The sequence below is a fragment of the Corylus avellana genome, chromosome 10 (genome assembly GCF_965113065.1).
Source record: "Corylus avellana chromosome 10, dhCorAvel1.hap1.2, whole genome shotgun sequence".
Lineage (NCBI taxonomy): Eukaryota > Viridiplantae > Streptophyta > Magnoliopsida > Fagales > Betulaceae > Corylus > Corylus avellana.
In genome coordinates this window covers 15,125,677-15,144,537 of record NC_142499.1, presented here as the reverse complement: position 1 = coordinate 15,144,537, position 18,861 = coordinate 15,125,677, and the positions used below count along the sequence as shown (strand labels likewise).

General features: G+C 37.8%; 2 pseudogenes; one reads left to right on the top strand and one right to left on the bottom strand.

Annotated features, from left to right (window-relative positions):
• Positions 1–8,631: 8,631 nt before the first annotated feature.
• Positions 8,632–9,739, top strand: LOC148583391 (uncharacterized; annotated as a pseudogene).
• Positions 9,740–15,501: 5,762 nt separating this feature from the next.
• Positions 15,502–16,576, bottom strand: LOC148583390 (glutathione S-transferase T3-like; annotated as a pseudogene).
• Positions 16,577–18,861: the final 2,285 nt, after the last annotated feature.

Below are 18,861 nucleotides of genomic sequence, written 5' to 3'. Positions count from 1 at the left end.
ATGTTAAATGACCACACAATAGTTGAAGTTCATAGGAGTAGGAAAAGTATACTTCACCTTGTGTTTAAATTGCCCATTTTACAAGATGGGAAAAAAAATTATCGTCTAAACCCGTAACGCCCAACACGTGTTAATAGCATGAAATCAATGTTCACCACCCACCCACCCACCCCCCCAAAAAAAAAAATACTAAACAAATAATAAATTAAGTTATTTGATTAATATTAATATTATAACAATATCAAAAAATTTATTTTGATATTCATTTGTTAGGATTATTTTTTACCTAAAAAAATTGTTCAAGACCTAATTCAATTATATTCGCACTACAAAACCTAATTCAATTTTTTTGGTTTTTTTACTTTATTTAATTGTTGTTATTACCTTAACTCGTGTTAAAATGAGAATAGTTAAGAAATTGTGTAAAATGGGTTAAACCATCTGTACCCAATATTGAATAATCAATACTTACATTGATCATTTGACAAGCATACAACTGTTTTGTCTAAGAATTCGGTTCAAGAAATTTTTTATGTATTAATTTATTCATAAAATAATAACTTATTATATATTTTTCAAAAATTAATGTTACAAGTCACATTATGACTTACTACATATTATTATTTAATAATTTAATTTAATTGTGGGTCACTTGATAGATATAACAGTACCGACTAACACAAATTCAGACATACCACCAATCAAAAGGGAACACCGATCGTTTGTTGTATTTGAAAGAACCATACTTGCACTAATAAATTGTTCTATCTCCTTACTGTGCAGATGGGAAAAAAAAAAACAAAAAAAGAGAGATAACAACAATATTAAAAATGGCAAAATATTTGGTAATGACCATGTAATTACAATCATTTGTGTTTGACGTTGCCATTTTATACATTTTCCGAACAGGATGAACCCAAATGTCCCAAATTTTGTTTTCTATGGTGCTGTTGACCATGTCATGGATGACGATGACTGGTTTGAGGAGATGTTCTTGAATTTGCTTCACATTGAGGCTTTGTGTGATGAAGAAAACGAAGTGGACAGGATACCCCAGCGCACGTTAGCCCTCACAGGTGCTGCATTCGTGCATGAGGTATTACATGGGCATCCGGGCACTTGCTACGAGCTATTTCGCATGAAAAGAGATACTTTTATCTCCTTAGCAGATGTCCTTAGGGCGAACTACATACAAGATACTCGCACCGTTAGTGTGGAAGAATCGCTAGCCATATTTTGCTTGATAGTTGGGCACCGCCAAGGGATGAGGGTTGCGGCGGACAGGTTCCAACACTCCACCGAGACCATTTCACGCCATTTCAAGTGTGTCATGAGGGCTTTATGCAACTTGGGCAAGAGCATTATAAGGCCTAGGAATGTTGACGGTGTGCACCCATACATCCAAGAAAATCTGAAATATTACCCCTGGTTTCAGGTATGAAACAATAGTAATATGTAATTTCAATTATATGCTTGACTTTGGGGCCATACTTTATCATTACACTGATTGACAATTACTGGTATGGTAGAATTGTGTTGGAGCTATTGATGGCACCCATATCAAAGCTTGGGTCCCGGCGCAGAAACAAAATGCATTCAGGGGGAGGAAGGGGGTCGTGTCTCAAAATGTGGTGTGCGCATGTGACTTCGACATGATGTTCACATTCGTGTATACCGGGTGGGAGGGAACCGCTAATAACTCGAGGGTCTTCTACGATGCTATAACGAGACCTGAAAATGAATTTCCTACAGCGCCTGAAGGTGAGCATTCTTCACTACACGAACCAACTCTATTAACTATGTTTATGTTTTAAACTTTGGTCTCAATCATGACACGTATTGCATGGTAATTTTCAGATCACTACTACTTGGTTGATTCGGGGTTTCCATGCTATATGGGTTATCTTCCGCCCTATCGTGGGGAGAGATATCACCTACAAGATTTCCGTAATGGTGGGGACCCGCAGGGGTTCAAGGAATTGTTCAACTACCATCATTCCTCACTCCGTATGGTGATTGAACGATGCTTTGGAGTGCTGAAAACACGCTTCCATGTTTTGAACGGCATGCCTAAGTACAAAGTCTGTCGCCAGCCCCTTGTAGTCAATGCATGCTGCACACTACACAACTTCATCCGACAAGCTGACCGGAATGATATGTTCTTTGAACATGCCCCTCCTGTGATTCTTGGCGATGGTGCTGATTACCCCAACCACTATGACTTCTCTGATGCTTCTGCTTTGAACATGGCAAACACTAGGGACCAAATTGCGCAGTTGATGTGGGATAATAGGCCTGGGCCGAATTGACGTGGTGTTGGGTATTGCAATGGAACTATGGTGATATAGTTCATGTTTTGTTACGGTACCTACAGTACCGTTTATTAGTTTATGGTATGTGTTGTGTAATGGGACTATTTCTTTGTATGACTCGCCATCATAGCACATTTACTTGTGCTAAACTACTTTTGTGTGTGCCAACATGCTCGCTATGGATGGCATACGTTATTTTGGTATTTGCTATGTATAATTATGTCAGCTGTGGACGCATATATGACTATGTCATTTTGGTGATTGCTATGTATAATTATCAAAACTTGTGGTCTCATACCTATATCTATGCCATTTTAAAAATTGTTCTTGTATTCCGCAATCTGGTCGTACTCCTTATGTTGTACATGTATGTCATTTTGGTTGGCTTTATGAATGTGTTAAATAAATTAGTTATGGAGCTTGAGATGCAATGTCCATGTGGTGCTGGACCGATGAAACTACTCGTTTCTAGGACCGACAGAAACTACATGAGGTGATTTTACAAGTGTCCCCTTTACAAGGTATGCAATGTTTTTGCTTCAACTATTAATATGCTTATATTTATTTTTTAATACATTGGTATTATATCCATGCTCAATTGGTGTTCTTGCAGAATCATCGAGGTAGTTTCCATTGGGAAGATGAGCTACTACAAAATTTGCCGCCACCCACGTCCCAGCAAGGGCGAGTAGATTGGGAAGATGAGTTGGAAAATGTATCAACACCGTCAGCTGATGTCTTAGAAGAGGGTGAACATGGTAATAGCGGTGCATTGGGCAACCAGTGGCTCAATACTGCAGTACGATGCTGTGTTGGTTCGATCTTGTGTTGTTTTTGTTGCCTAGGAGTACTCCTAATAGTAGTGCTCTTATTTGCTTGAAGTGTGTTTTGGTGGCATTGCATTAATGGGAACTGGTTGTTGCAAGTCTTTTGCTGTTAAACTTATATGTCGTTTGCTGTTAAATTTGCTGGAAGGATAATTTCTTTTTTTTTTTGGGTAATTGATCTCTTTTTAGTAGGATCACGGTAATGCATGGTTTGATATTATATGTAGCTCGGGCGCACCATTGTTTGAAAATCTATTGAAGATGGTTGCCTATTTGTTGTATTATGTGTATATCTATTTCCACAATGTTAGCTCCTTAACGAAAAATAAGGGGAATGGTTTTTGACCGTTAGTGTAACGTGTAGTGGGAGTCACCATGACCAAGCGCATTGTAAACTTATTTTTACTTAGAAATATTAAGCAGAATAATTTACAAAATCATAAAATTTGGATTTGAAAAAGGGAAAGAAAAAAAAAAAAAGTGCTTGCCAAACAAGGAAGGGACCACCCCTTTGTTTTTATTTGGCTGTTTTTATAATTTAATTTTTAATTGTAATTGAAATGTGTCTCAATATGATTGATGTAGTTGTGCTACAATTGGTATTTTTTTTTTTTCTTTTGTTTTCATTAAGCTTGCATGTGGATTTGAAAAAAATAATAATAACTATGACATTACGCCAAGCAATATGAGACATAGCAGTTTCAGATTCAATACTGAATGTATAAAAAATCAACCAACATATCAAGTTGAACAATATAATAAGGGAGGAATTATTTGTTTATTTAAAATATAAGATTATGAGTTTACACATTTTCCTACTTTTGCGGATTGTCAAGATCATCTATCAATAAAGCATTGAAGAATGTGATGAGTTTACACCAATTTGGAAAATATCAAAACCTGACGGATGTGGAAGCTTTACCCATTAAAGACTCGAAATGGATGGCAATTTCAATGCCCCCTGCATGAAGATTTGATCTGATTTCTGGCATCAAATGGGACAATTCACAATAAATGAATCAAATCAAATCCCATCTCAGCTCAGACCAACCTTTTTTACTCCAATATTCCTTACTGTTTTACTCCAAATCTCACTTGTCAAATCTGTGACCAACTTTTTTACTCCACTTGACATGGAACAATAAAACTACTGGAATGGTGATGATAATGCAATCGAAGAAGATGACCACTCATTGGCAAAACAATGGCAAAAGACTGCTATACGCTACTATTTTGGTTCGGTCGTTTGCACATTATGTTGCCTAGAATTCCTCCTACTATTGGTGCCCTTCACTGGTTGAATATATTTTTGTTGGCATTGCATTTTCGTTATGCCGGTTGTCGCTTGTCTTTTGCCAAAAACCTTGTTTGGAAGGATGTAATTTATTTTACGTTTGGATGATTTGCTGTTGGTAGGATCACATTTGAATGTTGTAGCTTAAGAGAATGCTTGAATGAAGCTGCATGTTTTTTTTTTTTTTAAAAAAAAAAAAAAAGATATGAAGATGCAATGCTTTAACCCAAGGTACAAGCCTTTTTTTTTTAGAAATGAAGATGCAATGCCTTATCCCCCAGCACACGCGCGGTTGACGAAAAGAAAGGAAATAGAATGAAGCAATCAATTTACATAGGTCTGCATTGTGCACTTCACCTACGGACAAAAACAAGAGCATCACCAATTTATGTTTTATTATTTGTTACTTTACGTGTAGTGAGAGATTCCCAAAACCCAGGTTGATTATTATTATTATTTTTTTAAATATTTTATGACAACATCTCATGCAAATTATTTGTCATCAATGACTAATCATTTGCATTTAAGGCAACCAACAATTTGTGAATACCCAAAAAAGTGTGGTTTTCAAACTAGAATTGTACTTTATCTTCAACATGAAAATTTTTACATTTCAGAAATCTGAACCAAAATTTTTTACAAAATCAAAAAATACGAATTTCAAAACAAAAACAAAAAAGTGACCAGCCTAAGTATCTTCTGCAATGGTGCATTTGAATCGATTAAAGGCATTTCCCTTGCCACCTGCCTGACCTCACTTATGTCATAATCAAGCTTGGGCGTGACCTTTACATAACTTAATGGTTCTCCAATGGCTAGCAGGTCAAATATCTCTTACATCCCTATAAAAGTTATAAAAATACAAATATACTCTTAATTAAAAATAAACAATAGAAATAAAAATAGAAAAATAAGTAAAAAGAAAAAGATGACCCACGGCGTGGTCATGGGTCACTGACGAAGCACAGCTAGATTGATTTCTTTTCGATTTTTTGCTTAGAATGAGATGATTAACGTTTGATCTAGGATATAGAAGTGAGTTTCAGTCAAAATGAACTTTAGCATTCACTTCTTTTGCATGCATGACTGCATGGGATTTAATAGAAAATTCTAACTGTACTTGCAAATTTTGATAGTTTGAAGTATGAGTGAAAAGGTGGGTGGTTAATAACTGCCCGCTAACCGCTTTTGAAGGCGGTTAGAGATTTTTCCTAACCGCCTAGGTGATTAGGGTTAGCGGTTTTAGGTTTTCTCAAAACCACTAACCGCTAACCGCCTATATATATATATATATATATATATATATATATATATATATAGAAACAATGTTGTATGTAGTGGGGTATTATCATTTTAGTTTTTTCTTTTAATTTTTAAAATTTTAAAATTTTTTTAATTTTTAATTTTAAAAAGCAGTTAGTGGTTATTAGGGTTATTAACCGCTAACCGCCTAGGTTGTTAGCGGAGGTGGTTACGAGCGGTTTTAACCAATAATCGTTAACAGTAACTGCCATTTCACCTATAGTTTGAAGATGACATTGAAAAAGGCATCAAAGTAACTCCTAACCTCATTAGTAGCATCATCGGGGTGCCAAGGGTAACCGACCCATGTTTTCCATGGCCGATTGACAGCACTCCCAGTCCTAGGCAGATGGTCGAGCGCTTCGCAGACAGTGCCCCCACCAGGTGGAGATGGAAGGGGAGGGGGGCTTCCAGATCAATGCCCTAAGGGATGATGACCAGCTCATCTACCACGTCATGATCAGCCAGGTTCTTTCGGTCAAGAGCCTAGCCATCATCACATAGAAGAGGACTCTCTGCCTCTATGCCATCTTGACGAGGACTTCCATTGACTTTGCCTCCTTCGTACTCTTGACGATGATGGGAGTACGGCTGGCCGATCAGGTCACCTCCCTGCCATATAGAGCCTTGGTCACCCAGATAGCTGAGTGCACCGGAGTATCTTCGGTGGGCCAGACGCTTCTTGAGCCTAGAGACCGTTCACCTCTCGGTTCCTTAATGAGAGCAAGTCACACCTATGTGGAGCCGAGCCAGGGCCAAGGGTGCTGCAAGCACCTAGGGCGGCACCTAGAGGACGTATAGCAGATGGAGCTTCCTCATCCACGCAGGCAAGCGACCCTACTTTTGAGCGCAACCAGGGTACAATCAACGAACTCTAGAGCCCAAGCGTCAACCTAGGGAGAAGGAGCCCTAGCGCACAAGGCACCCCAGCTTGAGGATTGGCAAAGCGTAGTCCTCGAACTACTAGACAGTCCCGCTCTTAGGGCTATTATATTAGGCTTTCTTGTATAGTTGCATTGTATATATTTTGTAACATTATAAGTCCACCTTGGTGGTGGAAATTTTGAATGTTTATGGATGCTTTTGTTTTTAACTTGTGTATGCATGTTTAGTTTATTGTCTTTCATGTGCTTTCTCTTCTCAAACTGTCCTCTATCCAACTTTTAACCATGATAAAACCCTCCCTGCAAGGAGGATTTGATTTCCAAAGACACGAAATTTCGATGATGAAATTTTTATAAGGAGGAGAGAGTATTCCAATAAAACACAAGTTTTTAAAAGGTTGATAATTTACAACAAAGCGAGTCATATTTTCTTAAAAGCAAAATTTCATAACCCAAGGCCCAAACCCCTTATAAGTAGCCCAACTCCTTGAATCCCTTTTAAGCAAAACCCTAGACACTCCTTAACCGAACGTACACTAGGGGGACCACCAGAGTGTACGCTCTTGACCTAGAGTGCGAGCATACGCTAGGGGGACCACCATGAGTGTTCGTTGACTAGTCTTTGAGCCAGGGTGTAATACCTAAACGTACGCCTGAACCCTTTTATCCATTGGGTAATAGTATGCAAATGTTCACCCCATAGTACCCGAACGTTCACTAACAACTCTGAAAAATAATTTTAACCCATTCTCCACATTTTCAGAGGAGAGCATGCCCCAAGCCCCTATATAAACCCTTCACTTCGACCCTCAGCCCCTCCTTACACCAAGAAATCCTAACCCTAGAGTGAGGAGTGATTTCGGGGGGAGAAAGAGTAAGGCTTGGTGGAGTTTTGCCGTCATTAAGGTAATTTCTTGTTCATTCCCTTATCCTTCATATTGTCTTTATTGCTTTCTTAGCATTACAAATTTTAAAGATACCTTGACTAATTCTTGTATCCATTTTCTTTAAAGAACCAAGAATGTTTAAAGAGTTTTTAACCCGCCTTTCATTTCTTTAAAATCATGCTAGCATGTTTTTGTACTGCGCTTGTGTCCATTAGGAGCCTAGGATGAGATTTACCACACCCTAGAAGCATAAGCATCCACATCAAGCTCTTGAAAATTTAGTTAAATTTGACTTTCAAACTATACTTTTTTAGATATAGCTAGCCACTTTTTAAGACTACCAAATATCAAACTCTCTAAATATTTTTCTACTTTAACTGCATATTATTTTTTATTGGTAAAACTAACTACCGTGAAACTCACTTTGATGCTCACATACATGAAATTATTTTGTGCCCAACTGCATCTTTAATTCAAGAGATTTCATTAATGAATGCATTTAATTTATTAATCGATGGACATCAATTAATGCAACTGTGTATTTAAGCATTAATTAATGTGGTTGTGCATGCTCATCAATTTTTTTTTTATATTTTTTTTTTTTATTTATTGGGAAAAGGGGAGTGCAGGTGAATTGTTGTTGATGAATCAGAATTGGCAATCAATGAATCAGAACCATTTTTCAACTAATGAATGAACCAACAACTTTGTAGTGCATTCAATTGGCAGTCAATGAATTAGAACCATTTTTTAATAGGCAATCAATGAACCAACGAGCCAACCACTTTAATTTAATGCGTTTACACTATTTATTGAAGACTCGGTTTAGAATTGGTGTACAACCAATTTCAACTTATCTCTCTTCTTGGCAATTTGTAAGCCTTCACTTTCAATCTTTGTTTTCTCATCATGGATCGTTCTCTTGTTCATAAAATGTTTCTTATCGAGTCAGACTCTGATGAAGAGTTGGAGAAAATAGCAAAACTTGCTATGGAAGAAGAAATATCATCAAATGGTCGTTCTAAACAACATCGCAAGTTCATCTGGCGTGATCGATTGCAAGCCCATAAAGATATTTTAAGCGACTATTTTGCTAAAGAACCGTTATATCCTCACAAATATTTTTGGAGGAGGTTCCGAATGAGTCATCCTCTTTTTCAACGTATTCAATGTGCGGTGGAAAGTCACGATACTTATTTTGTCCAAAATAGAGATGGTTCTAGAAGACTCGGTTGTTCTTCCCTTCAGAAGATTACCACTGCAATTAGGATGCTTGCATATGGTGTTACGACTGATTTTGTGGATCAATACTTGAAGATTGGAGAAACCACCATAATAGAGAGTCTAAAAAGGTTTGTCAAAGCAGTGATATCAGTTCTTTTCTGAAGAATACTTAAGGTCACCCAACAGTCAAGACATCGCTAGATTACTTGCAGATGACAAAAACTGTGGATTTCCATGCATGTCGGGGAGCATTGATTGCATGCACTGAAAATGAAAGAACTGCCCGGCTTCATGGCAAGGTATGTATACTGGCCATTTCCATGAACCAACTATTATTTTGGAAGCAGTGGCTTCATATGATCTTTGGATATGGCACGCTTTTTTGGGGTTACTTAGGTCTCATAATGATATAAATGTGCTAGAAAGGTCATTTATATTTTCTGACCTTGCTGAAGGGCGTACTCCTCTTGTCAACTACACAATTAATAGTCATAACAATACAATGAAATACTACCTTGCTAATAGCAATATCCGCAGTGGGCAACATTTGTGAAAACAATTCCATCTTCGCAAGGGAATAGGAGAAAGCACTTTGCTGCGGCCAAAGAGTCAGCGAAGAAAGATGTAGAGCATGCCTTTGGAGTACTTCAAGCACGATTTGCAATAGTGTGTGGTCCTGCATGATTTTTCCACCTTGAGACCATCAAAGACATTATGATGGCATGCATAATTCTACATAACATGATCATTGAAGATGAGCGGGATAATGATGAAGCAGAAGACTTCGAATATGAACAACTCAATGAACTACTTGAGCCAGTGACACAAGGACCTACAAATGACTTTAGTGAGTTCATTTGATGCCATCATTGTATTAGAGATAGAGAAACTCATTCTCAACTCCAATTGGACCTAGTCGAGCACTTATGGCAACTACATAGCGAGGCATAGAAGCTACTTCTAACTTTTCAAAATTGTTTTTATATTTTTAGTAGTGTTTTGTATTGTTAGGAGTGTTTTGTATTTTGAATTGCACATTATCTTGATGATAATGTATTAGTATCAAGCACTAATATATATATATATTTGTTATGTTTATTTTGTTATTTTTGTTGGAGTTGTTTGAGGGTGTTAACCTCAACAAATATTTTATGACCTCTCAAGGTATTGCTTGTTGAGAAAGTGTGCCTTGACCCATCAAGTTTTGTGTGGGCCCCAAGGTTTTGTCCTTCTCTAAGAAGGAAAGGTTTGCTTTTCCTTATACTACATGGAATCCAAGTCCTAGTTGTAAGAGGAGAAAGTAGCACCGACTTTGCCTAGTATATAAAGGCATGAGCTCTTTGTCTTTTAGTGTGCCAAAAACAATTTGAGAGAAAGAAATGGTGAGCACCAAGAAAAAAAGAGGTTTTTTTTTTTTTTTTGTTATTATTCTCCTTTGGGTAAAGTGAGAATTAGGTGTAAAAGGGGCTTTGGGTTTGAGTGGTTTTCTCACCCTGTTACTCTCTTGTACTCATATTTTGATAGTGAATTTTCTCTGGGTCATCTCCGCCAGTTGATGTAGGCTTGTTAAGCCGAACCACTTAAATCTTTATGTCGTGTGTAATTGCTTATCTTTGTTATTCCGCATGCTTCTTATTTTTCGCATCTCACGGGTCGTGGGAATAGGATTAATTTCCTAACAACTGGTATCAGAGCTATTGGTTTGAGTGGGAGCAATGGCAAGTGAAGAAAGAAATGTGAGAATCGAGAAATTCGATGGAAAAGATTTTGGGTATTGGAACGTACAAATTGAAGATATTCTTTATGGGAAGAATCTTCATCAACCTCTATTAGAAGAACAACCCGACGACATGTATGATAGCGAATGGGCTCTGCTTGATCGTAAAGCCCTAGCAGTTATCAGGTTATCACTGTCAAAATCAGTTACACACAATTTTGTAAAGGAGAATACCATAGCAGGTCTAATGAAGGCTTTGTTAAGCATATATGAGAAGCCGTCGGCTAACAACAATTTGCATCTGATGAAGAAATTGTTCAACCTAAAGATGGCGGAAGGGGCTTCGGTGGCACATCATCTCAATGAGTTCAACACCATCATAAATCAATTGTCCTCAGTGAAAATTAATTTTGATGATGAGGTTTGTGCGTTGATCATCTTGGCATCTTTGCCAAATAGCTGGGAAGCATTGAGGAAGGCTTTGAGTAACTATGTAGGAAAGAGTAAAATGAGCTATGAAGACGTCAGAGATTTGATTCTTAGAGAAGAGGTTCGCAAAAGAGATGTGGGTGAAGCCTCTTGTTCTGGTGCTGCTTTAAACCTTGAAACTCGGGGCAGAGGACAAGATAGAAACTCTGTGAGGAGTAGATCTAAGTCCAGGAAAGGTAGGAGAAAATCCAGGTTTGGACGACAACCTGAATGTTGGAACTGTGGCAAGACAGGCCACTTCAAGAAGAACTACAGAGAGCTGAAGAAGAAGACCAAAATGACGCCCGCAAATGTCGTGGTAACAGAAGAAGTGCACGATGCCCTACTTCTATCTGTTGACAGTCTTCTTGATTCTTAGGTCTTGGACTCAAGGGCTTCTTTTCACACCACACCAATCCGTGAAGTTCTCGAATATTATGTGGCTGGAGATTTTGGGAAGGTGTACTTGGCTGACGGAACGGCCTTGGATGTTGTAGGTATAGGCAATGTTCACATTAGAGTCCAAGTGACTCGGTATGGAAGCTGCAAAATGACAGTCATATCCTAGAGCTGAAAAAGAACATGATTGCAGTAGGACATCTTGTTGATGAAAGGCATTCAATTCATTTCCACGATGGAAAGTGGAAGGTCAGCAAGGGAGTCAGGATTTTGGCTTGTGGTCATAAGACGGGTACTCTCTATATGACGACGATTAGCAGGGATACAATTGATGTTGCAGATATGGGTGCTGACTCAAAATTGTGGCACCTAAGGCTTGGGCACATGAGTGAGAAAGGGATGAAGGTACTTCTGTCAAAGGGGAAACTACCGGAGCTGAAGTCAGTTGGGTTTGATTTGTGTGAAGGCTGTATCCTAGGAAAGCAGAAAAATGTGAGTTTCGCGAAAGTTGGAAGAACACCAAAGCCAGGAAAGCTGGAGTTGGTAAACACGGATTTGTGGGGTCCCGCACCAGTGGCATCTCTTGGAGGCTTGCGGTATTACATCACATTTATTGATGACTCAAGCAAGAAGGTATAGGTTTACTTCTTAAAGCTTAAATCTGATGTATTTGAAGTTTTTAAGAAGCGGAAGGTCATGGTAGAGACAGAAACTGGTCTGAAATTGAAGTGTCTAAGATCACACAATGGGGGAGAATACGAAGACGGGGGTTTCAAACAGTTTTGTGCTGTGAATGGGATTAGAATGGAGAAAACTATTTCGGGAATGCCACAGCAGAATGGCGTGGCTGAACGCATGAATAGGACCTTCAATGAGAGTGCAAGAAGCATGAGGTTGCATGTTGGACTACCGAAAACTTTCTGGACAGATGCAGTAAGCATTGTTGCTTACTTGATAAACAGAAGACCATCAGTTCCGTTGGGCCATAGACTACCTGAAGAAGACTGGAGTGGAAAGGAGGTAAATCTTTCTCATTTGAAAGTTTTGGTTGTGTTTCGTATGTCTATATTGAATCTAATGCTGGTAGCAAGCTAGATGCTAAGTCTAGAAAATGTTATTTCATTGGCTATAGGGATGAGGCATTCGGGTATAGGTTTTAGGATGATCAAAACCGGAAGATCATTAGAAGTAGAAATGTTACTTTTAATGAGATGGCTGTGTATAAGAATAATTCAAGTACAGAACCAGTAAGTACAAAGTCAGAGGCTGAGAAACCTAAATTTATCAACCTAGATGGAATTTCTAAGGGTGTAGCTCAGAGAAGGAATTCAGAAGTTGATAAGGATTCAGAAACTGAAGATGGTCTAGAAGTTGAAGAAACAGTAGATCAAGAGACTGAACATGGTACACAGTAGATCTACTAGAACCATTAGATCTCCACAACGTTTTTCACCCTCCCTATTTCATATTTTGTTGACGGACGGCGGTGAGCCAGAAATGTTTGTTAAAGCCTTGAAGGTTGAAGATTCAATCAAGTGGGAGTTAGCCATGAAGGATGAGATGGACTCATTATTGACTAACCAGACCTGGGAGCTGACTAAGTTTCTAGCAGGTAAAAAGGCTTTGCACAACAAATGAGTGTTCAGAATATAGGGTGAACATGATGGTAGCAAACGCTACAAGGCAAGATTGGTAGTCAAGGGATTCCAACACAAACATATTCTCTCCGGTGGTGAAGATGACAACCATCAGAATTATGCTGAGCATTGTGGCGGCAGAGGACTTACATCTAGGGCAGTTAGATGTAAAGACGGTGTTCCTTCATGGTGAGTTGGAAGAAGAAATTTATATGCAGCAGCCACAAGGATTCGCAGTGCAGCGGAAGGAGAGTTTAGTGTGCAAGCTGAGAAAAAGCTTGTATGGCCTGAAACAAGCTCCAAGACAATGGTACGAGAAGTTTGACAGTTTTATGTGCAGTACTGGGTTCACAAGATGCAATGCAGATCATTGCTATTATGTCAAGAGTCTTAAGAACTCTTACATTATTCTACTCCTGTACGTAGATGATATGCTCATTGTAGGGGCCAGTATGGAAGACATCAACAAGTTGAAGAACCAGCTGTCAAAGCAGTTTGCAATGAAGGATTTGGGTGCTGCTAAATAAATTCTTGGGATGAGAATCATCAAGGACAGGGCCAATAGTACACTGAAGATTTCACAGACAGAGTATGTGAAGAAGATTCTCAGCATATTTAGCATGGATGAAGCGAAGTCAGTGAGCACACCCTTGGGGAGTCATTTCAGACTAACCAAGGATCAGTCACCGAAAACGCATCAAGAGAAAGCATACATGAGCAAGGTACCTTAGGCCTCAACTATCGGAAGTCTGATGTATGCAATGGTCTGTACTAGACAAGATATTGCACATGCAGTTGGAGTTGTGAGCATGTACATGAGTAATCTAGGGAAGCAGCATTGGGAGGCAGTCAAGTGGTTTTGCGATATTTAAGAGGAACTTCAGATATGTCGCTTTGCTTCACATGTGCAGAATTGAAGCTACAGGGCTACGTGGATGTTGATCTAGCAAGTGATGTTGATAGCAGGAAAAGTACTACTGGGTTTGTATATACTCTAGGAGTACTGCTGTGTGTTGGACCTCAAGATTACAGAAAATTGTAGCCCTTTCCACTACAAAGGCGGAGTATATGGCCGTGACAGAAGCTGGAAAGGAGATGGTTTGGCTACAAGGTTTTTTGGATGAGTTGGCAAAAAAGAATGAGAAGGGCGTTCTACACAGTGATAGTCAAAGTGCCATTTTTCTTGCGAAGAATCTGGCGTATCATTCAAGAACAAAGCATATACAATTGAGGTATCACTTTATTCGGTCTCTTCTTGAAAGTGAACAATTGTTACTTGAGAAGATTCGTGGAACTAAGAATCCAGCAGACATGTTGACAAAAGGTGTGACTATTGAGAAACTGAAGTTGTGCGCAGCTTCAGTTGGTCTTCGAGCTTGAACATAGGTGGAGGAGACATCCGGAGGAGATTCACTATGTTGCGACTTGGTGGGATTCAAGTCAAGTGGGAGATTGTTGAGAAAGTGTGCCTTGACCCATCAAGTTTTGTGTGAGCCCCAAGGTTTTGTCCTTCTCTAAGAAGGAAAAGTTTGCTTTTCCTTATACTACATGGAATCCAAGTCCTAGTTGTAAGAGGAGAAAATAGCACCGTCTTTGCCTAGTATATAAAGGCATGAGCTCTTTGTGTTTTAATGTGCCAAAAACAATTGAGAGAAAGAAAGGGTGAGAGCACCAAGAAAAAGAGAGAGTTTTTTTTTTTTTTTTTTTCCTTTTGTTATTATTCTCCTTTGGGTAAAGTGAGAATTGGGTGTAAAAGGGGCTTTGGGTTTCAGTGGTTTTCTCACTCTGTTACTCTCTTGTACTTATCTTTTGATAGTGAATTTTCTCCGGGTCGTCTCCGCCAGTGGATATAGGCTTGTTAAGCTGAATCACTTAAATCTTTGTGTCGTGTGTAATTGCTTATCTTTGTTATTCCACATTCTTCTTATTTTTCACATCTCACGGGTCATGGGAGTAGGATTAATTTCTTAACATTGCTAGCCATAAAACCATTAGCAGCACAAAGAGAATGTGACTATAGAAAAGGGTCTGGTGTAGACCACATTTATTCCTCATATTTCTTTTAAAATTACCTGTTGAGAGGAACCCATAATTTTTGTCAGAAACACTAAAGCCAGTAGCTCTATTGTTTGAAAGGTTTTTCATTTAAGGCAAGGGTATTATACAAAAATTGGAGTATTATAGAAAATAAATGGGCAATAATTACAACACAAATGATTAAAACCACCCTATAGCGAGAAAGATGCTCCTTGCCTAAATTGCATTGAGTAAGATTCTTTCATCAACAAGACAATCACCATGTCTGAGAGAATGATATGAAAGGTCATTCTGAACTACCCCCAAAACTATATAGAGTCAATTAAATCTATATAATTTAATCTTTTCAATGTCTTTCACATAATTTAACCAATCTAATTAGGCCTTCAAGTGGCTACAAAAAAAAATATGATTAAGCCTCTCAAATACATATTCAAAAGCCATAATAGAACTTATGCTAAAACCCATGGCTAAAAATAGTAAAAGAACTAACAAAGAGTGATATTTGGACCCTCAAGGGTGGTGAATTTGACCTTGAAGGATTGCCTTTTTGCGCCGCCGAACATATTCTCGTACATCTTCATCCAATAGACTTGTATCCATAAACATAAATTATTTTTTCCTCTCTCTCTTCTTTCAATTGAATCATTCTTTCTTTACGCCGCAATTCCTCTTGCTTAAGGAGCACTTCCTCTTGCTTAAGAAAAAACATCTCTTTGTCCTGTTCATGTGCTTCTTCAAATAGTTTGATTTTCTTCTGCTTATCTTCATTCATGTCATTTAGTATCACAACAACACTTGGATTCGTTTTTTCTTTGGTCTTGCGTTTCTCCTTTTCGGCTTTCTGACCTATTAGTCGCTCCAAGTCTACAAAAGCTCCTAGTGAGGCCTTGTCTTCCCCTAAATTTATCACACGTGATTTGTTCTTCGGTTTTAAATTTTCCATATGAGCCCTCCATTTAGGATGAAACCTCAATAAAATCCAAGAATGTTCAAAGTGAAATGGTGTTTTTTCGAAATTTGAGGAACATTACTTTTGCTTGGGCAATCTAAAAAAATTGCCAAATACAACATAATTAAAATCTTTTGGAATAGATATAACATAGTTCAAATAAATTAATGTAAAGCCATAATTATAACATACCATGTCTATTTCATTTGAACCACTTGGTTGCCACCTTTCAACTTGGTCTAAGTAACCACAAAACTTATTTACCGCAAGTTGAATCACAGACCACCGATTCATTAAAGATGTATTCGTATGGTTAGATTCAAAGGTTTTGTGCTTGCGATAGTGGGCACAAATTCTTTCCCAATATGTCTTGGGTGTTTGCTCATTTCCTGTTACCGCATCCAAGGCAACTTAACTCCATGCCAACACAAGCATATTGTCCTAGTTCACAATGAAGTTGCCACCCTATTGTGATTTTTTACCGGTAAGTTGAACCTCAACTTGAGGTGGTTGAACCTCAGCTTGAGGTAGAGACCTTTGGCGTTCACACTCTTCGTTTGTGGATTCTATAAAAAGGTCTTCGTCATTTAAAACAAGATTGGTGTAGAAGCCACTTTGATGAGTTTGGGAATCCATACTAATACAAAGCACAGGAAAAATAAAATGATAGTTAGTGGGTCCATTGAATGAGAAAAGTGATTTGGGCTACGTGCATAAGCTCTGGTCAAATTACATTCAACTACTGACCAATAGAAACTAATAAACATCAACAAATTTAACTTATAAAATTGCAGAAAAAATATGATTCTTCCAAAAAATTTCCCATCAACATAAATAGTGAAAATAATTACACTGGGAAGTGTTGATCAACATCAGAATAGCACTCATATTAATATGGAACAAATTACATACAACAATCAGGGAGCTGCATATGTAGACAATTGTTTCTAATTACCTTGAAAAGATCATCATGTCTTATAGTAAATCGGAAGGGACTATTGTTTTACAATAGAACACATAATAAACACTTCTTCTTTTTTGATTAAGTATATAATAGTCAATAAACTATCACCATGAACAATAAAGTGCTCCATGCACGTCATCCAAGCAAAGATAACAAATTTGACTTGTCCTTAAATTTTTTGAATGGGGATACTCTATTTACAAAATCTGAGCGAAACTCAACCCAATTTAGACTATTATCCTTAATGCTTTTTAATTTACTAAAACGTAAAAAAATGGCCTCTAGACGCCTCTCATCTCAAATTAACAATACCCAGACTAGCTAAGTTTTTCATTTACCTGAAAGCTAAGTAAAATTCGGCACCAAGGTGAAACATTTCCACCAACCCCATATTTCTTAAGATCCAAACAACCAACCTTGTAGACTCATTCAAAAACCCAATCAAATCAACAAAAACTTACTAAATTTAAAAGAACACATAAAGAATTTAGCACTCACGAATTGAGAAACTCAGAGTGGCAGACGAGTGTCTTCTAGCCCAAAGACGAGTAGAGTTGTACGTAGCTCTTCAAGTGCCTCTCCTAGTTGGACATCCATGCAAATACCACCACTATGCCCTATATCTTCCCACCCATTTCACTTCTTCCCCAATAATATCTACCCCCAAATCCTTACATTTCCCTCCTCCGTTTCTTTCTTTTTCCCAAGGAGTCAATTCCTGGAATCTAAAACACTTAGGCAATTGTCGCTAGAAGTACACCTCTTTCTCTAAAAAAAAAAACAATATTTTGTTGGTGTATTAATAGAGATAACACCTCTTGCAAACCTTTGCCAAACTACAGGTTTATTTCTGCTTAATAATAACTGGCTCAAGTCGTGCACAATTGTGAGGTTTACTTATTACGTCGTTAGACTTATGCGGTTATTACATCTTGTAGGCAACCTATTTCTAGAAAGAGAAGAGTGGCAAGCTTGCCACTACGGACTTTGCTTAAGATTAAAATTTTCACATTGTTACCAGGTTTGATCAACTTATTATTTCTATTAGTTGCTATGTGTCTAGATTTCGAGGATAATATATGTTTCCTTTATGGTTATTAGATTTCTCAGATTCATTTCACATTCTTATGCATTAACTCTAATGATGCTTAAAAGGGCGGTTCCCCAGTTAGCTATCAATTAGCTATATTGGGGTAATTGCCAGTAACCCTACCAAATTAGTCAGGGCTAGATTTGGGGGCGTTATACAACCTCAGCATCCTAGTCTTGAAAGTGGTTCCACCACTGTTAAGGGTGTCTCGTAACAAGCATATCAAGGTCCAAGGATGATAGAAAGATACATTATTTATGTTTAATGCAACGATTACATAAGGGTTATATAGCCATCCCTAGAGGTGGAAACCAAAATTGTGAGTGAGGGGGGATGAAACTAAAAAACAAATTGAGGGGGGGGAAATTAATTTTTGAGAGCCTACCTTATAAAAAAAAATATTTTTTGATAGGTGTTTTAAATTTGTGGGGGACTTTCTTTCTTTTTTTTTTTTTTAACTATAAAACTTGTGGATTATGAAGTATAATGTTTTTCTCTCTTAATGAGCCATTTTACTACTATGAGTAAGAAAAAAAAATAAAAACAAAAACAAGCCTTTGATGCTATATTTCCTTTCACACACGTCCAGCTTGTGCAATGTGAAAATAAATGTAATTTTATTGTTATCCATTGACTTTTTAGCATTTTCACTTCTTTGTGCATTGTGAAAAGCCACATTGGTCATAAACTAAGAAAGAATTTGATTTGAGAGTAGACTTCAACTTGTCATTTTAGGGGCAAAAATACTAATTTGAGGGGACGGAAAGTGAAATATTAGCAATAATAGTGGATTTAACAGTGTTTTTTAAAATATTTTCAAAATTCTTGGGAGGACAAGGCATGTATGTGCTTCCGCCCATAGCCATG